Consider the following 27,356-nt stretch of genomic DNA (forward strand, 5'->3'; position numbering starts at 1 on the left):
CTTGTCATATAAAGAGCAGTGGAGGACTCTGGGTCTATAATTAATGGAGTTTAAAAGGATGAACAGGGGGTCTGATTGGAAATTGCAGAATACTGACAGGACATGGAAATGATATATCCATTACTGGGAGAAACCAGCACTCAAGGCAACACCCTCAAAGTGAAGGGATGACCTTTAGAACTGAGATGACAAGGAAGTTCTTCTACCAAAGGATGATTAATCTGTGGAACTCATTGCCGCAGAGGGCTGTGGGGGTCAAGTAATTGGGTGTATTTAAGACAGAGATAGGTAGGTTCATAATTGGTAAGGGTATCAAGAGCTAAAGGGACAAGGCAGGAGAATGGGGTTGAGAAACATATCATGAACAAATGGCAGAGCAGACTTGTTGGGCTAAATGTCCTAATTGTGCAGCTATATTTTATGGTCTTCTGGCCTTATTCCTTTATAATTATGCTTAGTTAGCTTTAGCACAGTTGTTTCCAACCCAAGTTTGTCACTCTCAAAATGATTGCACAATTCTGCGAAGCTATAGTCATTGTTTTCTAGAAGATCTTTAAATCTGAGGTGTTAAAATTGCCTCACTAAACATTACCAGAACCAAAAATACTCTAATCCCTGATTGGATCCATAACATATTGTTCGAAGAAACTATCCTAGTTACACTCACTACATTTTGCTTTATGCTATCTTTGCCAATTTGATTTTCCTAAGATACACAGTGGTTAAAATCATCCATGAATAGCGTACATTCCCTTTTTCACATTCCCTCATTATCTCTTGATTTGTTCTCTGTTCTACAGTATTGCTATTGTTAGGGCGTCTATGAACTTCTCCCACCAGTGTCCTCAGTGTCAGTGACACTAACGCTCTTCATCATTTATATAAATGATTTGGATATGAATATAGGAGACTAAGAAGTTGGCAGATTACACCAAAATAGGTGGCATAGTGGACAGTGAAGAAGGTTATCTCAGAGTACAACGGGACCTTGATCAGATGGGCCAATGGGCTGAGGAGTGACAGATGGAGTTTAATTTAGATAGATGTGAGGTTTTGCATTTTGATAAGGCAGACCAGGGCAGGACTTTTCGTGCTAATGGTAGGGCCCTGAGGTGTGTTATTGAACAGAGACCTGAGGTGCATAGTCCAGTGGAAGTGGAGTCGCAGGTAGACAGGGTGGTGAAGAAGGCATTTGGCATGCTTGCCTTCATTGGTCAGAACATTGAGTATAGGAGTTGTGCTGTTGTGTCATGCTGCAGTGAGATAGGAATTGGTGAGGCCACCTTTACAACACTGCTTTCAATTGTGGTCACCCTTCTGTAGGAGGGATGTTGTCAAACCTGAGAGGGTACAGAAAAGATTTACAAGGATGTTGCCAGGACTGGAGGGTTTGACTTATAGGCAGAGGCTGAGTAGGTTCTGGCTTTTTGCCCTTGAGCATAGGAGCTGAGAGATGATCTTAGAGAAGTTTATAAAATCATGAGGGGCATGGATAAGACAAGGTCCTTTTCCCCTGGTTGGGCAGTCCAAACTTCCAGGTGATAGAGGGAAGTTTTAGATTAGAATCCCGACAGTGTGGAAACAGGCCATTGGGCCAAACAAGTCCGCATCGACTCCTCCGGAGAGTAATCCACCCAGATCCATTTCCCTCCAACTAATGTACCTAAAACTCTAGGTTATTTAGCATGGCCAATTCATCTGACCTGCACATCTTTAGACTATGGGAGGAAACCCACACAGACATGGAGAGCATGTGCAAATTCCATGCAAATGGTGACCTGAGGCTGGAATTGAACCCAGGTCCCTGGCTCTGTAAGGCAGCACCAACCACTGAGCCAACATGCCATGCACTTTTTTTCCTAAAAGCTATCTTCCAGGATAGCTGCAGAACCCTGAAGAAGATGCACACCGGACTAGAATTGTTAAGTCTGTTTCTAGACTTAAAAAAGATTGATGAGTAACTTTTTCATGCAAAGGGTGTTGTGTGTATGGAACAAGCTGCCAGATGTGGTAGTGGAGGTGGATGTAATTATCAGATGCAATGATAATTGATGGGTATATGAACAGGAAGGGTTTAGAGGGCGATGGGCCAAATGCTGGCAATGGGACTAAGTCAGATTGGAATGTCTGGTCAATGTGGACAAGATGGACCAGAGGGTCTGTTTCTGTGTTGGATGACTCTATGATGCTAACTCTGTTGACCCTAGGCATTCCCTCCCCCCCCATTACCCGAGCCATTTTGCAGATGTACTTCACATCGAGGAAGTGGCAAGAGATGACTGACGATGCAGTTCATGGTGGACACCATCAAAGTTGACTCCACTTAGTGACCGGATTCCCCCAGCCCCAAGAATCTCTATGTCCCTTTTAACTTCACACTACTCCAACAGTCCATTTCCACCCATCGTCCCCATGTAGAGACCTACCACATTAGACTTTGCCTCCAGCTGGTTTCCCTGCCCCTGGGCCCTACCCATACACTCTATTGATACCCAGCCTGCTCCTCTTTCCTTCCCCTGTGGAGGCCACAGTAGGTGGTCACTGACAAAGCACCCACCCAGCCTACCATACCCTTTGAAGCTGTTCTGTCTGGTCTGACATGAGCCTTGCATTTCACACTGTCAATGTCCTTGCCTGCACCTCCATAAGTGCCTCTGCTTTCCTTCAGCAGCCTCGACTTCCCCACCCCTTTTATTAACCTTCTTTCAGATCCAGCTTCCATCCTCCTGAACAATCAACAGACCGAACCTCAGAATTGTACTTGCCCCAGACTGACGACTGACATTGACGAGCAGCCCGTGGACATAACTGACCAGATTTCTGACCATGGTGCTTTCAATTTCCCGACTAAGAATACACCATTTCCCTGAGTGGTGCTGCTGGCCCTACAGGGGCTCACTCCTCAGACTATCAACTGACAGGTCCACTGACTGTGACTGGCCAAGTCTCTGGACTGTACTCATGACTAACAATAGGCGAAAGTGAGGATTATAGTAGTGCTGGAAAAGCCCAGCAGGTCAGGCAGCATCTGAGAAGCAGGAAAATCTATGCCTGATGTATGGCTTTTGCCCGAAACATCACTTTTCGAGTGCCACTCTAATCTTGACTCATGACTAACAGTACAAAGACCTCCTGATGGATAGTGGTACTCTTTTGACTAGACTGATGACTAGTCCCTACTCACTTTCTGACATGGCCATTTGGGTGAATACATATGCAGTGTGTTTACCACGCAGCAGTGGGCACGTGCTGTAGATGTTGCATTGACATCTCAGTCTGCCATACAGCTGGGCATTCCCTGACCCCCCCAGACAGATTCTTATTGATAACCCTGACTAGACAAGCCTGTGTGTGTGTGTCTGCACAAAGCAGTGGGTCAATTTGATAATCTAATAGCTTTTAGCTTTGGCAAAAATGCCAATGCGCTAATTGACATGGCACAGCATGGCAAGGCAAGGTAAAGCATGGATGGTGCAAGTTTGCAGGTAGACACTAAGTGAGTGAGTATGAAGAGATAATGTGAGCAACACTGAGATATAGCCTGGTTCAACCTGTGAGCTGGGTCCCTGTTCCTACTACAAGGTGTCCTGCTGTAGCCTTTCAATGCTCATTATTTGTGTATCCAGCAATGCAAGTCTGTGCTTTTGAAGGGACATGTAAGTGGATCAGAGACATGATGCTCATCGAGGTTGGCAAATGCTGGATGCCAATGTCTTTGTATGAAGGGTGTGTGCAACTGGTGCCCTTGGATCGTACCCTGAAAAGCTGTTTGGTGCTGAGAAACAAGGAGGTTTGTCACAGTCAGCAGTCAGCTAAGGTTTCCTGATGAAGGGCTTATGCTTGAAACGTCGAATTTCCTGTTCCTTGAATGCTGCCTGACCTGCTGCGCTTTTCCAGCAACACATTTTCAGCTCTGATCTCCAGCATCTGCAGACCTCACTTTCTCCTCCAGTCAGCTAAAGTTGCCAGGTACCCACTCTGACGTCCATGTCGAGAATTCTTGATGTTTCGTTCTTTCTGGCATCAATTGTAAGATAGAAAGCCGAGTATTAGTAAGGAGAATTATGGCATTAATAACCATTGCATTTAACAAATTGTAATCCCATTGGCTTGTGAGAAACTTACCTCACTGTTGGGAAAGACATAAGACAACAGTGAGCTGCTCATGACATTGACATAGACCACGCTGGACCTTTTGCATGGTCCTGCCACAAACCTTGCAATAGCCGACATTGCTCAGGCCCTGAGAAGAGCCCGCTGTGTGAGTTTGTACTCCACAAGGAATAGGGCTTATCATTCTTCTGCAGCACTCTGCTAAATCCAAAAGACCAGAGAGACTAACCCTGAACTGAGGACATATCATTTCTCTTTAGAACTCTCATGTACAGTCATAAATCACACAACAAATAATCGTCTAATTGATTTATCTCCTCCTTCAATTCTAATGGGACTATTTTTGAGATTGTCAAAGTTTAGATACTGGTGCTCTGATTGATTTCCTTATAACAAACAGAAAAAGACACAATACATTTACTTTTCTAAATCACTGTGTTATAAACAGAATTCTGGGTGGCCCACCAAGTACTATAATATTCCAATTATCTGGCTTCCATCAGCAGTAGAAATAAATATTCTGTCACATAATAATCTGCTTTGTCTCCTTCACATGTCCAAAGATATTAATGACTCTTTGAAATAGGCTATTTCCCAGCATCATCATTTAAAAAAAAATTAAAAGTGCAAACTAATTTGGCTCGGGTGTTTGTTTAATTGATGCATCTACCAAGCAAAGCACTGTGAGTCCAAGACTTAGAATTGGCTCAGTGCAGTCAGTGAAGGTTTGGAAAAACAAGGAACTGTGAATCCCTGCAAGAGATGCAGCAAACACTGAAGATGGCAGCATAGACGTGAATAACAGAGGACCGGCAAATCTTATAAGGCACTGATCAAACAGCCGACCAAAAATATATCCATAAACTACAAAAGAAAAGCAATTTGTAACACACTTGATATTAAGGATTGAATCCCACCATCAAAATGCACCCTTTACCACTGTTAATTTCTTACTTTCACAATGTATAGAATGTGAAAAAAATGGAGAAACTTTATTTTGCTTGGAATTTATAATATGGAGCATAAAGTCATAGAGTCGTGCAGCATGGAAACAGGCCTTTCGGTCCAACCAGTCCATACCAAACATAACACTGATTAAGCTAGTTCCACCTGACTGCCTCTAACCCATATCCCCCCAAATCTTGCCTATTCATGTACTTACCGAAGTGTCTTTTAAACATTGCAACTGTGTCCCCACTACCACTTGCTCAGGAAGTTCATTGCACATGAAAATCACAAATAATGAATTTATCTCTCGTGTCATTTTAAAATCTCTCTCCTCTCAACTTAAAAATGTGCCCCCTAGTCTTGAAATCAACTATCCTAGGGAAAAGACAACTTTCATTAACCCTATCTATACCCCTCCTGATTTTATCAACATCTATGAGGTCACCTCTCAACCTCCTATAGTCCAGTGAAAAAAAATCCAGTCTTTCTTTATAAATTAAACCTGGTAACATCCTAGCAAATGCTTTCTGAACCCACTCTTGCTTAATAATATATTTCCTATAACAGGGTGACCGGAACTGGACATAGTGCTCCCGAGACGTCGCACCAATAGCCTGTATAACCACAACATGACTTCCCAACTCCCATACTCAAAGGCTTGAGCAATGAAGGCAAGTGTGCCAAATGCCTTTTTAATCATGCTGTCTATATGTGACCCAACCTTCAAAAACTTATGTACCTGAACCCCTAGGTCTCTAGGTAACTAGATGTGTTTCAGCCTGTGGTTGTATGTATGAGCATATAGGACAAAACTGCTCTCAAATTGATGTAAAGTTGTCACAAAACAGCAATCTCGCTCATGCCAGATATACGAGTGGTTGATGTTGCAATTTTTATGCTGGTACATTAGGACGTGCTTTTCTAAGGCTGATGATAAGGGAAATCTAGACACATCTTAATCTCCATTTGACCTCTGAGGTGCTAATCTGCACATTTGAGGATTATCTGCTAACTTTGAAATAAAGTAATTTTCACCAGTTTACTTGGATGTGCTTCATAAAAATATAAAGGCGGACTAAAAATCATATTGATAATTCCAACTGCTTGAACAAATCGCCTTTGTTAGTTTTAGTGAGAGGCAAGAAGGTGGCAGAATGGTCATAAGAAACATCAGTGAGATGTTTGGCTGTGATTGAAGCTGCTTAAGGTTTCTTGTTCTTTCAGGTATACAATTAACACAATGTCAGTTAGTGGTTTTTAATCTTTTTGCTTATGAAGGACCATTTAATGCCCCTGACAAAGAAGCTGTGCAATGTTTTAATTGTGCACATTGAATAAAACATATTTTATTGTGGACTTGATCTGAGCTTAGTGACGGGAAAGACTTGAATAACACAAGAATCAATGGTGAAAGCGTAGGAGCATGCATAGATATTCCTGATGAAGGGCTCTTGCCCGAAACGTGGATTTTACTGCCTGAACTGCTGTGCTCTTCCAACACCATTGATCCAGAATCTGGTTTCCAGCATCTGCAGTCATTGTTTTTACCTACTATTAACCCAATGTTTGGTCTATGTCCAACATGAGGCATAGAAAAAAGGAGCATCAGATGGCAGTGAAGCCACTTGATCATTGGCTATTGTAACGGCTTTAGAATAACTGAAGGAGATGTTAAAACTGTACCCTTAGATCTTCACAAGTAATCATTGGTGTTTTAAGTTCCTTTCAATGGATCATTTCAAACAGTTTGTGATTGGTTATGAACAATCAAATACTTGCCATGTAGGAATACGTGAAACTGTTGTATTCCAAAAAAACGAGAGTAAGAATTTCTCCCCCAGTGTTAGAGTAGTTTGCCTGAGCTGTCATAAGGACGTTAGAACCAAACTATAATAAACATGCTCTGAGGCCTTTCTATGTTGCATCTACTTCCAAAATGGTAAGCTTCGAGGGATCATATTGAAGTACGCACTCACTGGATGATGAACCATTTTTGAGAAATTGGAGAATGTGCTGCTGATCATCTTGTCATTTGCATCGTCTGTCTTTGCAGACAGGATCTCCATAAAGGCAGACTTTGATTGCAAAATTCAGAATAAATTAAGATAAAAGCATTGAAGACATCAAGCCATTTTAGTGAGTTATTTTTGTTTTGTGTTGTAGGTATGTTCTGTATAACCATTTGTGTAGGATCAAGTCTAATATAATTTGCTGAATAGATTGATTGAAGAAATTGATTTGGATCACATTGATTTTATATTTTTACTGTTATAAACAAGGCCATATTTTATTGCCATTGCCATTGCCATGTACTGATTGAGGTTTAGTCACATTCATGTTTAGTTCTTCTGAGGACTGCTATCTTATGGTGGCTCAGCAATGCTGTCTCACAGTGCTAGGGATCGGGGTCCGTTACGTGCTCTGGTGACATTCTTCTGGTGTCTGAATGGGCTGTTTCTGGATGCTCCATTTCCATCCATAGTCCCAAGATGTGCAGGTTTAGGTGCATTAGCCATGTTGAAATTGGTCCATAGTGTTCAGGGATGTGGAGGCTGAGTGGATTAGTCATGGGAAATGTGGGATTACGGGACACAGTTGGGGTTTGGGTGGGTGGCTTTTTGGAGGGTTGGTGTGGGCTCTAATGGATAAATGGCCTCCTTCTACACGATAGGGGTTTTATGATTTTCATTTGCTATGTAGTGATAATCTGGTAAATTCTAAATGATATGATTCATATAGTGTTTGAACATATCCTTATTAATAGATAATAATGGTGTCTGAGGGAGTAATATCTCTTGAAAGGTGTTCCAGAATTTGTCATTCCTGTAGCTCTGGGGAAGTGCTTATGAGCAAATACCCATTCTTGGTATCAAGCTTTGAACAGGGAACTTACAAATATTTCCCAGGCAGGAATGTGTGTAAAAATCTCTTGAGTGTAATTCAGTGGCCCTGGATTTTAAAATGTATGTAGGAGGCCATTTTTCTTCAAAGCAAAAGTAATGGAGTTTCACCAGTTCATATGATGCTTGGCTTTGCAATGATGATGTACCTGTTATAGTTGATGGCAATATAAGACAGTCAAAACCAAGAGTGAAACATGGCTTAATAGACCATAAGTTTTATTTTTGCTACAAGTTTACGATGGTGGTTAGTCACTGAACATCTCCACATATACCAGTATTAAAATCTCATCAAACTATGTTTCATATTAAAAAGAAAAAAAAAGGCACAAGTAAGGGTAGAAGAGAAAAAAAATTAGACAAGAACTGTTTGAAACGGTCTTTTTACAAGATGCCAGAAATAAAGATTTCAACAATTTTATCATGAACAACAGAGACTTTTCCCCAGGGCAGGATTGACTGGTACGAGAAGTCATAGTTTGAAGATATTAGGAGGAAGGTATAAAGGAGACATCAGAGGTAGGTTCTTTACACAGAGAGTTGTGAATGCATGGAATGCGTTGCCAGTTGAGGTGGTAGAAGCGAAGTCATTGGGGATATTTAAGCATCTGCTGGACATGCACATGGATAGCAGTGAGTTGAGGGGTGAGTAGGTTAAGTTACGATACTTTACATTAGGATTAAGTCTCGGCACAACATCGTGGGCCTAAGGGTCTGTTCTGTGATGTACTTTTCTACGTTCTATGTTCTAACAACCTTACTGATACATAAACATTAGTGAAAGGTCAGCCTGCCTCTACTACAAAGGTCCTTGTACCGTCAGCATGGCTATAATTTGTTTCTGGAGCTTTCTAATGATTTCTTTTCTTCTGTTCTGACTATTTTAGGGACTGCTGAGCAGCCCTACTGCTTGAAAGGCTTTTCTTTCTGAATGATCTGCTACCCCTAAAAGAAACCTGCATAAAAAAGTCTCTTTGGGGCAGCACGGTGGCACAGTGGTTAGCACCGCTGTCTCACAGTGCCAGAGACCTGGGTTCAATTCCCGACTCAGGCGACTGACTGTGTGGAGTTTGCACATTCTCCCCGTGTCTGCATGGGTTTCCTCCGGGTGCTCCGATTTCCTCCCACAATCCAAAGATGTGCGGGTCAGGTGAATTGGCCATGCTAAATTGTCCGTAGTGTTAGGCAAGGGGTAAATGTAGGGGTATGGGTGGGTTGTGCACAGGGGTTTTTGCTTCGACGGGTCAGTGTTGGGCCAAAGGGCCTATTTCCACACTGTGAAGTAATCTAATTGTCAGAGCAGACTGTATTTAACAGCAATAGGCTCTGGTTTTCTCTCTTTTACCCTTATTTGTAATGCACTGAATTGTTCACCTCAAGGGTTTTAAAAATTTCACTTTAACTGCACTTTAATAGAAATCACTGGACAACCTGACTACCTGAACTTGAAAATGAAACTAAAACTAAAATCATATCCTTCCCTTCTTAACATATGCAATATCGAAACACAAATCAATATAATAATAATATATGTTATTTTTCCACTTTAGAAGCCAAGTTCCCAAATAATAAAAATATATTATGAAGCTTCATTATGTACCATGGATTCAGTCCAGGCTGAGCATCTTCTGTATTTCAATTTTGCATTGTATGACAAGAATTGATGCTGGGTTGGACATCTTCTTTCAGATGTAACACTGTATTGCCCCACAGTGTTGCTATTTCCAGCATCAAACTCACCTGAATAAAAGTTTGGAGTCGAGAGTGTGGTGCTGGAAAAGCACACCATCCGCGGAGCAGGAGAATCAATGTTTCAGGCAAAAGCCCTTCATCAGGAATGACGCTGTGAGCTTGGGGGTGGTGAGATAAATGGGAGGGGGTGGGGCTGGGGGAAAGGTTGCTATGAGTGCAATAGGTGGATATAAGCGGGGTTGAAGGTCGGGGGACAGACCGTAAGGGCAGTGCTGAGCTGGAAGGTTGGAACTGGGACAAGGTGGGGGGAGGAGAAATTAGGAAACTGGTGAAATTCACATTGATGCCATGGGGTTGGAGGTTCCTGAGGCAGAAGAAGAGGCATTCTTCCTCCAGGCATAAGGTAGTTAGGGAGTGGCGATGGAGGAGGCCTCCTCTCCAACCTATCACCATTAACCCCATCTCCATCCACCTATCAGACTCTCAGCTACCTTATCCCCAGCCCTACTCCCCTCCCTTTTATCTCATCACCCCCCCTTGGCTCACAGCCTCATTCCTGATGTAGGGCTTTCGCCCGAAATGTCGATTCTCCTTATACTGTGCTCAGAGAACTGCTTGAAAAGGTTTACACACTCTTCATCTCATTGCTTCTTTCCCACCTCGGAGGAATACTGATGAAAATGTTGACATTTGCAAGCATTGTGCATGCCTATTACTGTCGTACACATGTGCACTGTAGACTGTGTGACATGATTGCTATCTCTTGTGGTTAATTGAAAATACCCACTAACATGAAAATATGATGTTGTGGTAACATTTTGTAGTGGAAAATTGTCTCCAATTATCCCACAGCAGGTGGTACACATTTGTGCTGACCAAATGCTACAGTTTCCTCCCGCTGTCCAAAGATGTACAGCTTAGGTGGATTGGTAATGCTAACAGTGTACTGGGGTATGCAGGCTAGATGGATTAGCCATTGGAAATGCTGAGTTACAGAGGCAAGGGGTGGATGTGGGTCTAGGTGGGAAGCACTTTGAAGGGTTGGTGTGGACTTGATGGGCTTCCACAATGTAGGGGTTCTTGTATAGAGCCCTTAAATAAAGTAAAACATCTCAAGGTTCTACATGCAATGTACAATTGACAAAATGAAAATCTTTTTATAATGACTGTACAATATTCGTCCATCTTCAAGTTGTCTGCAGGGGCCTGTATTTTTTTTTGATTCAATGTTGTTCCTGGCAGTCTGTGAAGTCAAAGCGTTTTCGCAGTGCTCGGAAAATAGGAACACGGGCTAAGTCTGTTCGCCATTTTACCTCATGATGGCTGATCAAACATTTCAATGCTTTTCACTGACACTATCCCAAATACCCTTCACACCATTGATAATCAAAATACTATCAGTAGCGACTTTAAGTATACTCAAAAACTGAGCTTCCACGGCCCTCTGGGTTAAAAAAAGTTCCAAAGATTCACAACCCTCTGACTAAAAACAATTTCTGCTCAACTCAATCATAAATGACATCCAACTTATTTTTAAATTGTTCTAGACTCCCATTCAGGGGAAATATCTAATCTACATTTGCCCTGTCTATCTGTTTATGTATATTTCATTAACCTCCTTAACACCTTGCTGCACCTGCACATCAGCTTTCAGTGTCTTATTAACAAGGACACACTAATCCATTTTCATATTTACATTTTTTAACCTCTCAACATTTAAGAAAATATCTGTTCTTCCTATCACAGTAGATAAGCTCACATTTTACGATGATGTTCTTGCTCAATCTGTTAAATCTGTTCCTCATGTTTCAATCTCAAATGTTATGCATGTTCCTCAAAAACTCATGCCTGCTTAGCTTTGCATCATCTGCAAGTTTGAAATATTATGTTCACATCATTGATATATATTGTGAACAGCTGAATCCTAAGTACTGACCCCTACCATATCCCTTTCATCACAGCTAGGTAATGTGGGAATGACCTATTTATCTCTACTCTCTGTTTTCTGTCTGTTAACTGATCATTAATCAATGTCAAGGTTGAAAAATGTGGTGCTGGAAAAGCACAGCAGGTCAGGCAGCATCTGAGAAGCTGGAGAGTGGACGTTTCAGGTATAAGTCCTTCATTAACCCATGCCAGCACATTACTTCCAATGCCGTGGGCCTTAATCTTGCTGCAGGGATCTTATCAGAAGTCTGAAAACACCAGTATATTATATCATTGACCTCCTTTCATCAACTTTGTTCATGACATTCTCAAAAAATTCCCTACAAATTTGTCAAACATTTTCATCTACAAATCCATGCTGATTGTACCCAATCAGGTCATTTTAAACCAAGTATCCATTTATCACACTCCATAATAGATTCTAGCATTTTCCCTACTACTGAGGCGCAGCTGATGGGTTTGTAATTCCCTAATAATTGCCTTGTTCTTAATATTGGGATAAGACTTGAAAACTTCCAATCTCCAGGAATCATTCCAAATTCTACGGAACTTTGGAAAATGATTCCAGTGCACCAACTAGCTCTGTAGCCAACTTCTTCAACACTCTGGGATACAGACTATCAGGTCCTGGGAATCTATAAACTTTCAGTACAACCCTCTCACCAATCCTGATTTCCTTCCACTCCTCAGTTTCCCTAGCCATTCAGATTTCTAATTGTAGCAGATTTCTAGTATCTCCCTCAGTGAAAAGAGGCACAAAGTAATGATTTAGCTTCTTTGCTATTTCTCTACCCCCAGAGTAATTTTCCTAACTGCTTTTATTAGACCCACACTTGTTTCAGCCTACCATATTTTATTTAAAGCACTTGTTGCAGCTTTCACAGCCCCAGTTTTGCTTTTCGTTAAATTGCATTCACATTCTGTTCTTTTCCTCGTCAGCTTCTCGGCTCTTCATTGCTGTATTCTTAAAAACCTCCCAAGCTTCAGCTTTATTATTATTTCTGGTCACTTTGTAAACCTTTACTTGGAATCTTATACAATCTTTAACTTTCTTTGCCAGCCATGACTTTTTTTTAACTTAATCTTCACACCTTAAAAGAAAATGTAGTTGCTGTAAACTATGTAATTGTTCTTGGAAGACTATCCATTGCCTGTGCACAGTCATTGCACTTTCATGTACCTCTTAGTCTAGCTCAGCAAACTTTACATCGTGTTTTCTTGAATTTCCTTATTCAAATTTCACACTTACGTCAGATTTAACTTTCAAACAGAATGTAAAATTCTGTCATATAATGGTCACTGATTGCTAAAAGGCTCATTTACAAGGTTAACAATTAGCCTTTGCTCATTATATTTTACTGGATCCTAAACAACTTGTCCTCTAGTCAGCTCTTCAACAATTTATTGTAATAAACCATCTCTTAGACAAGCTAGATACTTGTTCTCCACAGCTTTAGTGATTAAATGATTTACCCAGTCTCTATGCAGATTGAGAACACTCATGATTACTGTGTTGCCAATAGACAATAGACAATAGGTGCAGGAGTAGGCCATTCAGCCCTTCGAGCCTGCACCGCCATTCAATATGATCATGGCTGATCATTCCTAATTAGTATCCTCTTCCTGCCTTATCTCCATAACCCTTGATTCCACTATCTTTGAGAGCTCTATCCAACTCTTTCTTAAATGAATCCAGAGACTGGGCCTCCGCTGCCCTCTGGGGCAGAGCATTCCACACAGCCACCACTCTCTGGGTGAAGAAGTTTCTCCTCATGCTAAGGGGTTCTTTCATCTGATAAATACCATGCCTGACACTACCAGCACTATTTGATGTCCTATAAATAACTCCAACTACTGTCTGCTGGTCTTGCTGTTTTAGTTCTATTCAACATATTTCACACATGCTTTCGAATGCTCACTTTCTTCAGTCAGAGCACTGAGTATAGAAGTTGGGATGTCTTGTTGCAGTTGTACAAGATGTTGGTAAGATCACAGGTTTGTCCGATACTGCACGCAGTTCTATAGAAAGGATATTATTAAACTAGAAAGATTGTAGAAATGAGTTACGAGGGTTGCTACCTGTACTGGAAGGTTTGAATTATCAGGAGATGGCAGATAAGCTGGGATTTGTTTCCCTATAGTGTAGGAGATTGAGGGGTGACCTTATAGAGGTCTACAAGATCGTGACAGACATAGATAAGGCAGTCACAGCTTTTTCCCATGGTTGGAGAGTCTAAAACAGGTTTATGGTGAGAGGTCAGATGTACAAAAGGGTCCACAAAGGCATTTTCTTCACAGTGGGTGGTGAGTATCTGGAACAGGCTGCCAGAGGTAGTGGTGCAGGGGAGTACAATTTTGTCATTTAAGAAATATTCGGTCAGGTACATGGACGAAATAAGTATGGACCAAACGCAGGTAAATGGGATTAGATTAATTGTCAAAACTGCATGGTATGGACAAATTGGGCCAAAAGTCTGTCACGATCTTGTAGACCTCTATAAGGTCACCCCTCAATCTCCTACGCTATAGGGAAACAAATCCCAGCTTATCTGCCATCTCCTGATAATTCAAACCTTCCAGTACAGGTAGCAACCCTCGTAACTTCAATGGCTCTCTGACATTGTTCTTCCAATCTCAGATTTCCCCATACTAATGTGCTGATCCTATCTCCTAATATCAACACAGCTTCATCTTCACTTAGTTCTTGTCTAAATGTTGAACATCCTTGAACATTCAGTTTCCAGCTCTGCTCACAATGCAGGTTTCTTGTAATGGCAATTTTACCAGAAATATTTACCTCCACACTCCTTTTAAACTTGCTGCTTCTTTCCTCAGTGCTGTGTTCAGAATGAAGTCACTACCTACTCTCCAAAGCCTTTTGAACTCGCTGCCTCATCATTCAGCACTGTTGCTGCTGCTCCTCTCCACTCTCTTTGCTGCCTCCTCTCGAGGTGCTGTGTTCAGAAGCATTGAATTAAGAACTTAATCCCGCACAGTGGCAGAACATGGCATCATTTTTTTCCTGTGCAATGTGCTCTGAGTTAAGACTTTCAGTGAGAGGCTTTGGAATGTTGCAATTACCTGGGAGACAGGACGGGATGGGCCTCACCAGAAGCAAGATTGCTAATGATAAGGATAGACATAAAACATAGCATACTTCTAATGAAGAACAAGGCATTAGTTTAATCCAAGCTGAAAATGAGTTGCTGGAAAGGCACAGCAGGTCAGGCAGCATCCAAGGAGCAGGAGAATTGACATTTTGGGCATGAGCCCTTCTTCAGGAATGAGGAGAGTGTGGATTAGTCTAATCCAAATCACAGATCCATTACGTAGTGTGCAAATGTGAATCGGTGGTGCAGTAATGTAAAGAAAGTCTCCGAAATTGGATCTCGACATAAAACATGCCGATGGACCCAACTAACAGCTGGTTCAGGGAATCACCCAGGAAGACTTGTTGTCATTGGCTTCTGATCTGCCAGAGGGTAAATGAGAAAGGCCAAACCTTGAAATTTGCACCTGTGTTCCTCTCTCTCTCAACTCAGAAAACAAGGACCATTTTCCTCATGTTTCTCATTAAATAGCCTATTCCTTCACGACAAATAGTTTTGTGCTTTACAGTCATCTGCAATCAGCCAACTTCTGCCACTTCACTAGTGGTAGACCTCTTTTATTCCAATGGAGTCTTATTAAAATATAGCATCTCTATAAAGATATCTGCTGCTTTGCTGCAGGTCCATGTTTCAAACCTAGAGACAAAATAGTTCGACTATACTTCGTGTCACCCCACCTCTATTTCATCTATCAACTGCTCCACCTGTTAAACTTTAAATCCAGTATATTGACCATTCTTAGGCCTGTTCCAAAATTCTGAACTAAGAATCATTGACTATTTTAAAAATTGCTTCATGTGCAAGAGGAGTGATATACTATTTGCTGTTCTATTTGAAATCTCCTTTCACCATGTCCCCTCCTTCATTAGACTATTGGAGAAATTGCACAGTTGAGGGTTGGAGTCTTCCCAGGGCCTCAACGATGCAGGCTGTAGTGGGAAATCTGGGAAAATTGTGTGATGCCTCGAATGAGGCCACCTTTGATGTCAGGAACAACATGTCGCATTTTCCAGCTATTGTAGCTTCTTGCTAGTAATTGGCACGAGTCCTACAGCAGGGATGATCACTCAATATCACCCTCACTGCTCCCTGTTCTAGTCTTGTTCATATGCAGACTCCCACTCCAACATTTGCCTAATGGAAACGAGATGCCACACATTTGTGACCTGAAAGTCCAAGCTGGCAACTTGCAGCTATAGTTCATCACTCACCCCTCTAAACCACCATCTTGGATTCCTGCCACCAATGTCACAGAGTGCAGCAGCACTTTGAGTGCACTGGCACCCCTCAGTGGAATATTGCTTGAAGGACACTTTGTGTACCAGACAGGCACTCAGCTAATGGAATGGCCTAGCCTGCATCTCAGAGACAAAAAAACTGCAGATGCTGGAATCCAAAATAAACAGGCAGGAGGCTGGAAGAACACAGCAAGCCAGACAGCATCGGGAGGTGGAGAAGTCAATATTTTGGGTATAACCCTTCTTCAGAACTGCCAGTCCTGATGAAGGGCTTATGCCCAAAATGTCGATTCTCCTGCTCCTCAGATGCTGCCTCACCTGCTGTGTCTTTCCAGCACCACACTCTCAACTCTGTCAATGGTCATTAGTCAAGAGGGTGGACATGTAACTGTATGTATTGTACTATGTCAATCTCACACCTAGAGCATGTGCCAGCAGCTTGTGCAGCAGCCACACTACACATACCTCAAAATGGAAAGGGAATAGTCCTCAGTCAGCTCCAGGAAAACACCCTTCAGTCAAAGGTGCCTAGTACAGTCAGTCATGGACAGTATCTGATCTCATGGATTTGGCACAATTAATTGTCTGCTTTAGGTGGTCATCGGTCTGTCCAGGTATTGGGCCATGGCCAGTGCTGCAGGTCCAGTGCAAACAGTCAGAAGATTCATGGATCATCAGTTAGGGAGCTTCACGGAGAGCAAGCAAGGTTCTGTCCATCATTCAGGTCTGTCCATCCAAGTTGGTCAGGGAGGTGGAGAGAACAATCTTCCCTGATGATAAGCAAAATTAATTACTTGGGTAGGTATCAGAGGACACTGTTGTGATAATGGTTTGGAAGGACGCAGTGCTGAGGATTGTCGCAGTCGCCTGGGATGTAGGGGGCACAAGGATGATGAAGACCTGTATTGCTATCCATGACAGGGCAGCACACTGGCTCAGTGGTTAGCACTGCTACCTCACAACGTCAGGGTCCCAGGTTCGATTCCAGCCTCGGGTGACTGTCTGTGTGGAGTTTGCACATTCTCCTCGAGTCGGCGTGGGTTTCTTCCTGGTGCTCTGATTTCCTCCTACTGTCCAAAGATGTGCAGGTTAGATGCATTGGCCAGGGTAAATTGTCTATAGTGCTCAGCCTTAGCCACGGGTCCTGCAGAGTTACAGGGATGGGTCTGGGTTAGGTTAGGTTAGATTAGATTACTTAGTGTGGAAGCAGGCCCTTCTGCCCAACAAATCCACGCCGAAGTGCCAGTCACCCAGACCCATGCCCCTACATTTACCGCTTCACCTAACATTATAGGCAATTTAGAATGGGCAATTCACCTAACCTGGGAGGGTTGGATGTTTTTTGGAGGGTCGGTGTGGATGTGTTGGGCCGAGTGGTCTGTTTCCACAGTGTGGGGCTTCTGTGAATCTATGATCTGCCGATTACGAGTTGCAACCATGTCTGGACTAGGTAGCGTCTCTGCCTGCTAGATGGCTTCAATTCTACATGACAGGAGACCTTACAAGAGTCATTTTCAGCAATCATGCTCAGTAGATTTGGGGTGACATGGTGGCTCAGTGGTTAGCACTGCTGCCTCACAGTGCCAGGGACCCGTGGTGAATTCCACCCTTTGGCAACTGTGTGGAGTTTGCACATTCTCCTTGTGTCCAAAAAGGTTCCTCCCACATTTCAAAGATGCACAGGTTAGGTGGACTGGCCATGGGAAATGCAGCGGTAGGGTAAGGGTGTGTGTCTGGGCGGGATGCTCTGCGGAGGGTTGGTGTGCACTTGATGGCTGAATGGCCTGCTTCCAAACTGTCAGGATTCTATGATTGAGATTATGACTTGAAATCACATTGGCATGAATGTAGCGTACAGGTATGTGGGGTGTAAATGCTGTTCACAGGCGATTTTGACCATGGCATTGCTTCTTGCAAATTGGAGATCGACATCTTTATGAGGCAGAGGTGATCACTGGTGACCTTGAAAGAGGCACCTGCAGACCACAAAACGCATAGCTATTGCAAAACCGCATAAAATACCATGAACAGATTCCTGCTCCACAAAAGTATTGTCCTTTATGTGCTGCGATACCTTTTGTGAATGACCTGGAGCTGGGAGAAGAAGGGTTCAGTCCTCCTGAAGCACTTATATGCTGTTCCTGTCTATTTGTCACATGCAGCTGCTGTGGCACTACATTGATAGTGAAGGGCAATTCTGGACTCCCAGCATTTGTCCAAATGCGCAGCTGGGCTTCCAAGATAACACTTGCACTAATGATAATGATACACACTGGATATCCCCTTGCTTGTGACTAATACTGGCCACAGCAAGTAGGGGGGGTTGAGCTAGCATCAGCTTTTGAGACACACCAGAGGGACATGGTAGGTGGTTAAGGAGGTAGGTTTGGGAGCATCGAGTGAGTAAGTTGCATAGAGAAATTCTCCAAGGAACGTGACAAAAATGATACTTTCCCAAAATATAGTAAGATTCCATCTGAGGTTTTCACTCTTCTTTGGTTCAGTGTGTTACATTAAATCATAGAATCCCCTGCAGTGTGGAAGGAGTCCATTCTGCCAATCAAGTCCGCACTGACCCTCCAAAGAACATCTCACCCAGACCCACCTGACCCTGTAGCCCTGCCTTTCCCATGGTTAATCCACCCAGCCTGCACAACCCTGCCCTCTGTGGGCATATAGCGTGGTCAATTCACCCTAACCTGAACATCTTTGGACTGTTGGAGGAAACCTGAGCACCTAGAGGAAACCCACACAGACATGGGGAGAATCTGCAAACCCTACACAGACAGGGTGGAATTGAACCTGGGTCCCAGGCGCTGTGACATAGCAGTGCCAGCCACTGAGACACCATGCTACCACGAACCTGACATTATCCTGTTTCCTGCTAATCTCAGTTGAAGATGCTAGAGTTGCATTTCCCATAAGGTTTCTTCTTTATCTAGAGAGACATAAAATCCTTGGAGGATTGGCATAAACAGCTCTTTATGCCATTTATTCAGATTTTCTATCCATTTACAACAAACTAGTCGGAGAATCCCAATAGAAACAAAAGCCGAAAATGTTGGAAACACTCAGCAGGACAGGGTGTGTGAATATTCTGCAGTGAGAAACAGACTTAATGTTTCAGCTCAATGACCAGTTACTTTTATGAATTCAACTGTTCAACTTCATTGGAATAACAATTAAAATGATGTTGACAGTAAAAATAGTTCTGTTTCTCTTTCATTGAACCTTCAGTTCCTGAAGACCTAAACGGTATTTGCACAACATCATTATTGAAACCAAATACCTCACTGGGCCTGGACAACGTTGTGTGATCACTACCCAAAACACCATTGAATTAGATCCTAACCTGACTCCCAAATACATTAGAACTGAGCATCATAATATGTTTAAATTTGTGCCAGTTTGGGGTAAAACTAAGTTTTTAATTTGCTTTAAACATTTAACATTTATTAATTTATTGTTATATTTGAACAAAATGGCTCCTGGTTCTCATTGCATTGTGATGAATGTTTTTTTTATTATTGCCCATCCCTAGTTGCCTTTGAGAAGGTGATGGTGAGCTGCCTTCTTAAACCGTTGCAGTCCATGTTTTGCAGGCAGACCCACAATGCCGTTAGGAAAGGACTTCCAGGATTTTGACCCAGTAACAGTGAAGGAGTGATGATATATTTATAGGTCAGGATGGTGGTTAGCTTGGAGGGAAACCTGCAGGTGGTGGTGTTCCGATGTTTTTGTTTCGAAGGTATTATTATTGTTTGGGAAGGAATAAATGGGATTTAATGCTGTAAAGTTCTGATCTGGGACTTTTCAAAAGAGTCAGTAAAGTTACTCGGAACAGTGAGTGAAGGACTGGCCAAGAAATCATGTGATTCAACAAGCTAACTGGAGAGATCATTGCTGCCTATTATTGACTCGAGTTTTTAATGACTGGAGGTCACAAGCAGCTTTAATTCAGAAGGAAAGAGTCTTACTAACAGAAAAACAGTTTAGTTCAGTTGGAAAGCTATCCTAATTTATTTTAATAGTCTTTGTTTTTTTATTTTTAAGAGTTCTGTGAGAGGTGTCAATATGTTAGCCTTTTTGTGTGTCTACCGGTGAGAGGGAGAGAATAACATCTCATGACTATACAGAAAGTCACTAAAAGGAAACCCTTAAAATCTAGACTCAAAACATTTGCTTGCTCTCTGTCCATGGAAGTTGCCTTACCCACTATGATCTCCAGTATTTGTTGTTTTCAGTATAGATTCCAGCATCTGCAGTAATTTGCTCCTAACCCTTATGACCTTGTTCGTTGTTTAAGAAATTTTGAAGTAAAGGTGGATGTGATATCTCAATGGGATTGAGTGTCTGTAAAGGATATTGCTAAGAAATAAGGTTAAACCTTTCTTTTTGCTGTTGATGATACAATATTTTAGAGATGTCTTATTTATAACTTTGTCTTTTTTGAAATGTTTATATAACAAACTTGTGTCCTGCTGTTGAAAGTACAATGTTACTCTTGTGCAAATATGTTCAGTAACTGACCACCAAGATAAGCAAACTATAAATTTAAAGTTAAATAGTATCAAACCAGGCTTTACTTTTGAAGTTGACTTGTCAAGTAGTATCACCATTTGGGATTATAGCAGAACTTATACCTTAATCTTCTCCCATGGCTAATTGCATAGTCACAAGCAATGAAACAAAAAAAACTAACAATAAATCTCTCCAGTCTATTGTTCACTCATTCCAATCCACACAAAAAAATGATACTGATGGAAATGTTGAAATAAGCAAAATAAAGAAGGAAAAAGACTTGCATTTCCTGGAATGTCTTTTCCAGTCTCATAATGTCCCAAAGTACTCTGCAGCTAATGAAGCATGTTTTAAAACATGACATGATTGCCATGTAGGAAATGTGGAAGCCAATTTTCATGTAACAAGGTCTGAACATCAGACAATGAAATAAATGAGCAAATAATCTGGTTGTTGAGTTAGCAAGTGTAACAGCTGTTGAAGAACCAACCAAATCAGCACAAGGGTTATATTGAATCTCAGGGTCTGTTTGGATAACAGTGATAGAGGGTGGACCACTGGTTAGACTTAACAAGAAGCGACATCGATCTTAACAGGATATAACCTGTTTCATGGCAGAATTAGGTACAACATATATTGACTCAATTTAATTACAATGAATATCACGAGACAGTGGTAATGCATCTGATCCCACCAGAGCCTTGAGCTAATCTCATTCCCTACCCCAGACTGCATGACAACACCAGATTCGGTGGAACCAAAACAGTCTCCAATGTTGGTTATCTAAGATTACAAAAGAGATCTTGGTCATTTGGGTTAATGGGCTGAGGAGTGGCAGATGGAGTTTAATTTGGATAAATGTGAGGTGTTATACTTTGGTAACACAAACGAGGGCAGGACTTATACAATTAATGGCAGGGCCCTGGGTAGTGTTGTAGAACAGAGAAAATTGGGGTTCAGGTCCATAATTTATGTTACAGGGTGGTTAAGAAAGGGGTTTAGCATGCTTACCTTCACCACTCTGACCTCTGAGTGTAGGAGTTGGGATATCATGTTGAGGTTGCACAGGGTATTGGTGAGGCCTCTTCTGGAATATTATGTGCAGTTCTGGTCACCCTGATACAAGAAGGATATTATTAAACTGAAAAAGTTTCAGAAAATATTGATAGATTATTGCCAGGATTGGAGGGTTTGAGGTATAAAAATTGACTGGAAAAGCTGGGATGTTTTTAACTGGAGTGTAGCAGGTTGACAGCTGACCCTACTGAGGTTTATATTATCAGGAAGGGTGTAGATAAGGTCTTTTCCCTAGGGGGCATATTTTTAAGGTGAAAGAAGAAAAAAATTAAAAAGGACACGAGAGGCAACTTTTTTCTACAGAGAGAGTGATTCGTGTGTGGAATGAACGGCCAGAGAAAGTGCTGAACGCAGGTACAATTACAACCTTGAAAAGACTTTCGGATAAGTTCATGAATAAAAAGGGTTTAGAGGGATTTGGGCTGCATGCAGACAGATGTGGCCAGTTTCAGAACGTGATTGACATGGACTGGTCGGATTAAACAGTTTGTTTCCATGCTAAATGACTCTAGGACTCTATGACTCTATTAACCCCTTCTGGATCTATTAGTCTCTCACGTAGCGAGGACACCAGGAGGAACACCCCTCGTTTTTAAAATAGGGCAGCACGATCTTGTGAAACCACCTCAACTTGCCTTCTCATCTGCATAATGGCCAACAGTACAGTCGTATGTGAGGACTACATAGGCCTAGGAATCAAGGTGTTCTCCAGTTTCTTTGGGATTGAGACCTATTGAGTAGACAATTTAGACCAATTTTACATATCTGGTAGTGCAATGCACAATGTGGAAGTACTTGATGTTAACAGCAATATTTTTTGGCAATATTACTCCTAGTCTTGATAACCATGCATAAACAAACAAAAGGAAATTAATTATTGGCTTTGAAAACATGCCCAATAAATCTTTAAATTGATCAGGTTTTAACCCAATTTATGGACCATCTGCTGTGAGCTATGTTGCTGTGATGTATTTCCAGGTCCCCAAAGAATGGTAGCAGATGCTAATTTGTTTTACAACAGAATGAATTCCCTCAGACCATGAATCATTTGCTAAAATATTTATGTCTTAGCTGAATCACCTGCGGGAAGAAAAGGAGCTGACAGAGGACGGTATCTCTGCATAACATGTATAATGAGCGTGGGAGTTCGACCCACCCATCGACAATATTTATTCCCCCCATCAATATCATAAAGCAGACTGTCTGCTCATTTTCTCATCGCTGTTTGCGAGAGCATGCTGTGTGTAAATTGACTGCTGTATTTCCCACATTACAACACCTTGCATCCATTTTCTTGCTCAATATTATTCACATGCTTATCATACATTATACTTAGCTCTGGTTGAACCCTTTACATTTGCTGAATAGGTTTCAAAGAATTGTGATAGCTCCTTTCTATATTGTACCCTCTCATCCTAAGTCTTAAGATTTTTCTATTTCCCCTGATCCATCCACCCCCTTTTGGCCCTTTCACCTACGAGCAGGTTATCTTTTGTCAGGGATACCCCACAGCAACCCTTCCCTTAATGAGAGCTCCCACGTCCCCTTCCTGCCGTGCTAATGCTGCCACATCCCAGCTCCATCTCTTTACCACCATCACATTGAGCAATCCTTTTCCAGGCTTTCTCACCCCTGGCCCTCATTCCTATTTTGAATACTTACTTGGCGTTCACAAACAGGGAGAGGAGGTGCTGGCCTAGTTTTCACATCATGAGACTGTTAATCCAGAAACTCAGCTGGTGAGTCCCACCACGTAAGATAGTGGGATTTGAATTTAATAATAATCTGGAATTAAGATTTTACTGATGACCATGAAACCATTGCCAGGAAAAACCTATATGGGTTCACTATTGTCCTTCAGGGAAGGAAATCTGCCATCCTCAACTGATCTGGCCTACATGTCACTCCAGACCCACAGCAATGTGGATGACACTCTGAAATGGCCTAGCAAGCCACTCAGTTCAACAGCAAGTAGGAGAGGGCAATAAATGCTCACCAGCCATTGATGCCCACATCCCACAATTAAATTAAAAACAGAGCCACCCCTGCCAATATTCCCAAACCTGTATTATTTTCACTGCAGGTCAATGGCAGTGTCTTCATAATAGATTCAATATCTTGATGGTCCCACCAGCAATGTGACTGGCTTCATTGAGAAGCAGGCTGGCCTTTGGATTTGTCCAGAGTATTTGCCTGTGTTATTGTGGAAGTAGGGCATCTATGATGTAGATAGGACCAGAATTGTCATTTTCAGAAACTGGTTAAAGTTTGCTTTCAGTCTAATGGGCACTGGAATTGGCAAAAACAAGCCCTGTGAAAAAACAAGTGTTTGAGTAAGGTAGTGTGCCCTGGAGTAAGCAGGAATGCATGTCCTGAGGTGTACAAAATAATCTGCATTGCTGCTGGCTGTCCACAATCTACACTGACAGTAAAGTCAACCCAATCCTGAAGTGTCAATCCAGCTAGCGGCATGGGGGTGGAAACGGAACCTGCTGGAAATACCGCTGCGGTACTTCATAGAGTCCCTACAGTGTGGAAGCAGGCCATTCGGCCAATTGAGTCCTCACTGAACCTCCGGAGCATCCCACCCAGACCCACCACCCTCCCCTAACCTTATAACCTGGCATTTCCCATAACTTAATCCATCTAGCCCTCACATTGTGGACAATTTAGCAAGGCCAATCCACCCAACCTGCACATCTTTGGACAGTGGGTGGAAACCCATACAGACACAGGAAGAACATGCAAACTCCACACAGTCACCCAGGGGATGGAAGTGTACCCGGGTCTCGGGTGTTATGAGACAGCCGTGCTAATCACTGGGCCACTGAATTATGTGTTTTAATTTTAACAAAGTCAAAGAGAAGGTGCTACTAATTTGGAAAACATTGTCACTCGCTCCCCTTTGTTGCAACCCGCTATTCTTTCATTCAGAAGGCCCGAGGTTCATTCTCCTGTCTGATGGGCCTGCTCAACTTTCTGAATTAGATTGGCATCTTGGCTCCATGCTAATTCCATTTCCTACTTCCGCAGGGAAATTCCTGCCTGTAAACTCTGTCTCTTCCTTCACAGATATTGCCTGATCTGCTGGCAATTTCCAACACTTCCTATCTGCAATGCTCTGTTACTAGACCTTCAGAGATCTCTGTGCGGCACCCCATACTGAACTCAACAAAGGCCTCAGATTTACTGGGACTTCTTCATCAGCGGCAACCAGTAGTTCTGCCAGACAGGCCTCAAAGAAGCCGAACTCCATCACTCCTTTCCAGGTTCTCCACGTCCCACACTGTACCTCACAACCCAGAAGGTTGTGGTTATAGAGAATGCCAGAACTCCTCTTGAGACGCTGCATTGTGATGGGGTGGGAGGGAAGAGTTTAAAAGCTTCTGTTAGTTTCCCGTTCCCACAGGCCGTCAGAAGCAAAGTCACATCCAAACAGGACAAATAGCAACAAATTGCTCCGAAATTGTTCCAGCTGGAACGATCGCTATGTAAGCTCACAGCTGTTTTCAGGCTCTAACCCTTCTCTTCTGTCAGTCGCTGATAATCAGCAATGAGTGAGCATTATGTATTCCTTACCAACTTAGCCGAGTGTGTTAGGAATGCAAATCCCAGCAAGTCAGGCTTGCCTCACTCGTGGGCTGTGGTTGAAAGATATGCTAATGAAGCATAATTGAGTGGACTGTAGGAACAGTTCATAAAATACTTGGCAAATGAAGTCAATTTTGGAGAAGAACAGAACTTTTTTATTTTGCATAAACCTGTTGGCCATGAAAAATACTTGACCAGAGGTTGCAGGCGTTTATGTAGCATCTATCTTATATCGATGGCATCACAAGGCACCTCATAGGAGCGCTATCAATCAGATTTGACCCCGACCACATGAATTAGACGTAAGGGCAGCTAATCAAAAGCTTGGTTAAAGTGGGAAAGGAAAGTCAGAAAGTGAGGAGATTTAGGGAGGGGATTCTTGAACTTCGCAATTCGAATTCAGTAGGAGTGATTAGTGGGATGTTGGGAATTGAAGGAACATGAAGACCTCAGAAAAGCTTGGAGCTGGATGTATTTGCAAAGGGACATATCAAGTTATTGAGGAATTTGAAATTAACAGTGAACATTCTGAATCCAAGGTTTTACCTGAATAGGCGTGTGGAACTAATTGGCGATATGGACATTGATGCTAGTTAGGACATGGACAACAATGTTTTGGGTGAAACCACATTAAAACAATATACAGGAACATTCAAAACCATGTGATTTGAAAAAAAACCCTCAGTAATTCTGCAAAATCCCCCAGCAGCTCAATGCTGCAGCCTCACCATGAGAATCCAGCATGCCCACATATTCAAAGAACCTAGCAAAGGATCCCACTCATCGTATCGAATTCTTCAAATGGATTTCAAAAACCCAGCAAATTAAAAACAAACTTGGTCACTAACATAAATGAAATGTTATTTCACCTGACTTGAAGAAGAGCAGAGGATTTCTCCCGGTGTCCTCGCAAATCACTGAAACAGATAACAAAACCATAAATCGTACTGCAGTTTCCAGGACACTGCTGTTTCCCAGCATATAACAATGACCACAGTGAACTGTTCTTTCACTTCCCCACCAAGAGATCACCAAACATCCTTGTACTCCTTTCAAACTCCTAAATGTCTGGTCTCCCTCCATTTGGACCTCTTGTATACCCCACGTACTATGTTGTCTATGCCCTCAGTTCTTTCTCTAACCCTCTCTGGGTCTCCATGTCTCCTTAATTACGCTTGTAATTATCTATTCCAACGGCTCCTCCTTTCTGAGTCTATAATAATTCTGCGAACCAATAGGTCGGAGGGCTGATGACACCAGCACTCTTAGTTCAGACTCATCGTACCACCCCTGGGTAGCAATGCCAGGCTATCTGCCCCTAACAACAGTTCTGTTGTAGAATGGAGTAGGTTACAGAGACAGGGTGAGGGAAATGACCGTTACTGTAGTGAAGTCTCAGGCTCCACACAAAGTATTTTTGTTACAAAATATTTCACAGTGTTGCCATGATGTCTATTTTTTGCTGAAACATGCTTGAAATGGTACCCATAAGCAGTTATTAGGCTCTTGCTTACATGTTTAAAGAATCTAATGCCTGTTTTATTTGCGTGCAGCTGCTTAGCAATGGGACCAATGCCTACAGCGATTAGCTGCATGTTATCCCACTGTAAAAGTGGTATGTGTGTATCCACTATACACCTAGACATTAGTCCAACATTAGCAATTTCTAGCCCATTGTGTGTTATATAACCTAACTCTAAACCTAACATCCTCACTTTGAATAATAGCTTCAGGGATCCATTTGTCCTTTTACAATCAGACAAACAGACAAACCATGGACTGCAAGTTACAGTTCTTCGGCTGTCTCAGTCTCATTGAATTCCATGAAGGTTTTCTCCCTGCAAATCCTAGCACATTCTCACCCGTACATGACCAAATGCACCTCATTAATGACGTTCCCTCTAATTCTTTTCTGCTTCTGCATGGGCCCCCCAGAATGTGTGTGTGTTAGCGATTTTACAAGCCAGAAGACAATTCTTGGAATGACACTGGCAGGTGATCAGCACAGACCTTCCGAGCAGGTGGTGGCCATACTGTTTAGAGGAACATTGCTTATTAGTTACCTATCATACCACTGTGGTACCCCTCACCCCATTCTACTACTCATCATTCTCAGAATAACTTGCCACTGTTGTGATTGTCCCGAATTAACCAGCCTCCCTGATGCTTGCACCATCTTTAAAGGTCATTGTGCACTGGCACAAGCATTGTCAGTCTGG

This window comes from Hemiscyllium ocellatum, chromosome 34 (assembly GCF_020745735.1).
Source record: "Hemiscyllium ocellatum isolate sHemOce1 chromosome 34, sHemOce1.pat.X.cur, whole genome shotgun sequence".
Classification (NCBI taxonomy): Eukaryota; Metazoa; Chordata; class Chondrichthyes; order Orectolobiformes; family Hemiscylliidae; genus Hemiscyllium; species Hemiscyllium ocellatum.